The sequence below is a fragment of the Copadichromis virginalis genome, linkage group LG16, assembly GCF_057382275.1.
Source record: "Copadichromis virginalis isolate Kocher_CV1m ecotype Utaka linkage group LG16, C_Virginalis_male_GT1.1, whole genome shotgun sequence".
NCBI lineage: Eukaryota > Metazoa > Chordata > Actinopteri > Cichliformes > Cichlidae > Copadichromis > Copadichromis virginalis.
In genome coordinates this window covers 11405512-11410555 of record NC_140633.1, presented here as the reverse complement: position 1 = coordinate 11410555, position 5044 = coordinate 11405512, and positions in this window count along the sequence as shown.

The window sequence follows — 5044 nt, the reverse complement described above, 5'->3', positions numbered from 1 at the left end:
TTTAATGGTCAGTAAAAAAAAACAGCCAGAATCAACAGATTGTGGAATATTTTATGTCTTTTTATATCAAACAGTCAGAGGAAGTAATCCTAAATATACTTTCATAAATATAGCCATGGTACACCACCACTCCCTACATGGCACCTTGCCTGTGTAGACAGCAAAAAATGACTGTAATGCTATTTTTCCCCCAAAAAAATTTGATGGATTTTTCTTTATAGTTCCTTTGTTCTTTCAGTTCTGAAATAATGTAACTATTATTGTAACTGTTATGAGGTATAAGGTAGTGGAACAACAGTCTATGTGTCAAGAAATGATTTTATGCATCTCCTTACAGTGCTGTTACAAATATGGACACATGTTAAATAATGAGATCAATGTTTTAACAGCTGATCATGTGCACCAAAGCTCAAGCTTCAGGGTTTTTTATTACTCTTGTTTCTGCATTATGTCAGTGACAGCAGATACCCCTATGGATGTGGCTCTGGCTGCGAGCACAGCAGCCCCGCCCACCTGCTGTTCAAACCTGCTGTTTACAAGGGGTAGCCAATCAGAAGAAAAGCTAGCTTGAAGGGCGAGGGAAAGGAGCTAAAACAGCTCATTTCAGACAGGGATTAATTTTGAATAACGGGAATATTTGTCATATAAATATTGACTAATTACTTGAGTTCCAAGTAGTTGTGTATTATAACAATACCTACTGTGTCTTCATTAGTAACAACTTAGTCATAATTGTGCCTTTTACTGGATTATTTGTATGTAATAGTCACAAAACAGGTGATTACACATAGCATTACTAATAATTCATAACCATTTCCTACAAATTTACATATTACAGCCTACTCAAGTTCTAAGTATTAAATCAGGTAGATAAATACATTTTTGTTAAAAAATGATAATAAAACATTATGTGTAGCTACAAGGAAATCATTATATGCACAACTACTGCCAAGTACTGCAAAAATATGTTTGCTCGACAACATTTGATTCAATGATTAATTTGTAAGCTAATCCATAAGGTAAGGAAGGCCGTTGCATGGAAACCATCCAAAGTGTAAATTCATTCGCTGTTCCAAATGCAAACATCTGATTGTTTTTGCAAGCCACAGCATCTGTCCTGTCCTGTGTGCATGTGAACAATTTTATATTCAATGGCTGTTAGTGCTACCGGAACAACGAAGAAACTTATTAAAATATTCACACAAAAGGTTTTTTCCTCAAGTGTCTTTAGGAATTCATCTCCTGCAAGCTTCAAGCCTTTATCTGGAAAGCACTGTGACCATGAAGGTGCAGACAGACACTGCTTAGAATACAGACTTGTTTTTCTTCTGAGCGTTATAATGAGCAACTTTTTCTGTATTCAGAATGCAACATGCATGTTGCACTTGAGTGGAAGGAACATGATGATTTTTACGTAGCATGTGCTCAATATGAAGTTGTAAAAATGAAATTTACAACTAATTTTTCTACTTGTGGGCCAATATCTGCAGAATGACAGAGAAGCTGTCACACACTGAGATCTGGAAGTGTTTCCATCAGACTCTGACTTACACAATACTGGATGTATTAGCAGGTAACTTGTCCTGGTGCTGTATTATTATTATTACTTTTTTTTTTTTAAACTTGTTTACACCTAATAAAGAGGTTTTTTGTCACTTCTTATATCATGCTTCAGTTATTTTTTGAAAATTACATATAGAATCATTTAGGAATGAATATGTTGTTTTGCATATAATACATCTGTATTTAATTTAGAGGGCTACTGCTTCTTAGGTCACTTTTTTGTTTTGTGGTCAGTGCAGCAGATTGTAAAGGCAAAGGCTGATAACAGGGGAGGGTGGGCAGTGGATGGCAGTGATTCAGCAACAACCTTCTGGTCTGGACAGAATGCATGCATTCAAGCAGCAATGGGCTATTTTTGGCGAAAATGTGGTGCTTTTGGGATTGTGTGGTCTGGTTGTGCCCTAAAGTGGCCCATGTGGTAAATGGTTAATATGGACCTGGTGCAACAAATAAAAAGACAAATATATGCCTACATTTAATTTATCAAAGGTAGACAGTTTATCATAAAACATATGTGGCCACTTTTAGAAAAGCTGTGGCTCAGTAAGCTTTGAGTAATCTGGATGGGACCCTGAAGTGGCCGTAGTCTAACACAGCAAATGTAGTCCACTACTGTGCGCTGGTTAATTAGGTTGTGAGTCTAATGTGGCCCACATTTGAAATAGTAAGTATGGCCCAATTATTGTTGTAAAGGATTGTAAATATTGTGGCACTTTCCAGATGAAAACTGAAATGTGGCCTGAAAACATAATACTTGGTAATCTGTGTGAACCTTATGTTTATAGTGAGGGCCAGGTCTGCGCCATGTTCCTTCATTATTAACATTTAATCTTTGTGAGTCATTTTAGAAAAATTCTTTGTCTTAATCTGTTACCTGGTGTCCTGTTTACGTATAGGGGCATGGAAAGGATCACATTCACCTCTTTTTTTTTTTTTTTTTTTTTTTAATCCAATTTTTTGCCTTTTTTCTTTTTTTAAAAAAGTATTTCCTTCTTTGGAATAAATTAAAGCTACAGATTATAATTCCAAAGGTACTGGAGGTTGATTATCTTATGATCCTCTGAGGTTGGTTGTTTCCCCTTGGTCTCAAACTCGAGCTGTTCTCATACAAGGTGAATGTGTTAACCACTACACTGTGGAATATGATTTATTCCTATAAGAATAGAAATGAAGACTTAGTTTGCACAAAGTCTCTTAGAAACTTTAACTTTGCCCTCTCTGACTTTGTAAATACTTCATAGAAATACCTCTTTCCACCACTAGATTGCAGCAGAGAGTTGTTTTTTTGCTCTGGTCTTCCAGAACTAATTCTCCTGATCCTCTGCGTCTGACATCAAGTTTTCCACACTTTATTCCTACAAATCATTCATAATCAGCATTTTCACAAGCCGTCTTTACCGCAGAGCTGATGAATACTGCATTATCGTTGGAAAATGTCTAAAGCGCTTTTAGACTGACTCTCTTTCTATGAAAGTTTGATGAATGGGGATCTGTTCCACTAAAAGCCACTTCACAGGAAGTTACATCAGCGATGTCAGCAGTGACACTGCTTAATTAAACACAGTGATCAGTTGGTTAACAGCAACTTGGAAACGAACGATCCCCTGATGTTCATCCTAACGCTCAGGAAGAGAAGCCATGGCTGGAAATGTTAGGACACTGCAGGTAAGGACACATCCACACACACATTAGATGAGGGCAGCTTTGGGTTAAGGATGATAAAGTGCTTCAAACCTGTCGTCATTATTGATTCCTCTCCTTCTCAGCCTCTGTACTTTCAGTGGACCCAATCTAAAAGAACTTGAGCGTACTCACACCAAATTAGAACAATGACAGTAAAAGGCAGGATACTCACCAGTCCTCTGAAGCACATTGAGAAGGACTTGTGCCAGACCTCATAAACCACCTTCACCCATCATTGAGCTCTCAAGTAATGTACCTTGTAATTGAGAGACTCAGTGACCACGGTACAATATTGTCTCACAGCTGAGAGACATCTTTTCTCATATTTAATCTCTTACCTTTTGTGCCTTTTATGTTCTCACACTTTGCCAGTTACTCTAACCCTGAGAGATAGAGAGATTCAAAGTTCAGCTCTAAATTCAGAGCCTGAATCAGGTTTTCAGCATCCAAGTGATTGAGGAGTGATTGCAATTTTAAAAAAAAACAATAAGTTAACATATCATGTATTTTACATAACATCAGGTGTCAATATGTAGGATTTTTGTGGCCATATGCTACGTATCATTAAATCATTTTACATGACACAATGATACAATGAGCTTGATAATTCAGAAGGGGCTCAGAGTACAAGCACTCCTCCATATTGAAAGGAGCCAGCTGAGGTGGTTAGGAGTGATTAGGATGCCTCCAAACTGTGGTGTTCATTATGTTTTACCAGGAGAGAGCCCCGGGGCAGACACAGGACACGCTGGAGGGATGTTTCTTGGTTTGCTTGGAAACACTTTGGTATTCCCCCAGATGAGTTGGAGGAGGTGGTTGGGCATCCTACTGCTGCTCCCACCAACTGAACTTGAATAAGAAACAGGACATTTTCCATGACTGTTAAAATAAAGATTCAATTATTTGTAATATAATTGCGGCAGAGGCGTGGTCCCTGGCTCAGCTGTAGGGGAGGGGTAGTGCAGTGAGCCCAACGGGTATGTCCCTGATATATAGCAAAGCCGGAGCCCAGCTAGTAGGAGTGTGTGCTGGAGATCAGCTGGAAAACTGGTGGACCGGAGGCCGAATGATATAAACGGCACATGTGTGATATTCCAATAAACACTCCTCAAACATGAACAACATACCAGTGTGTCGGGTCAGGCTTTACAGTACTAAACTTGTATTTCCCCGAGTCAAAGAGAGAAATGCAGAAAATCCGACCTCCAGCTGATCAATGGATATAGTCACTCTTCTACACAAAGAAACAATTTGCATCTGTCCTGTTCAAGTATGGGACATGCAATTTGTTGTATCACCAGCCTCTAAGCTTCAGATCATGGACTGATATCCTAACATTTTGGTTTACAGTTCTCATCTAAACATTCCACGTGCGTGTTTGCCAAACAAACAAACAAACAAACCCTTTTCTCTCATCGATTACCCCACAAATGTAGGCCAAGCTGAAGATTGAAAGTATCTCCTCAACCTCCCTGGACAGGAGATTAAGCAGATACAAACTGTTGTTTAGTTTTGTTTGCATTCTGATGCAAATTTTACTTGAGCTTCTGTGCAAATGCAAATAATGCAATAAAGAAATAGGTCAGATATATTTGGGATCAGTTCATTATGTTCCTTTTGCAGATTGCCATATGGTACCAACTGTTTATTTACATTTGTAGCTGAACCCTTTGTAAAAGTTTTCTTTAGAGACCAGAATTGGTGTCAGTGGTGCAGTCATCCTCTCATTTCACAATCTGGGAAAATGACACACAGTGTTTGAAGACAAGAAGAAAAAAAGAGAAACTCGGGTTCAGGA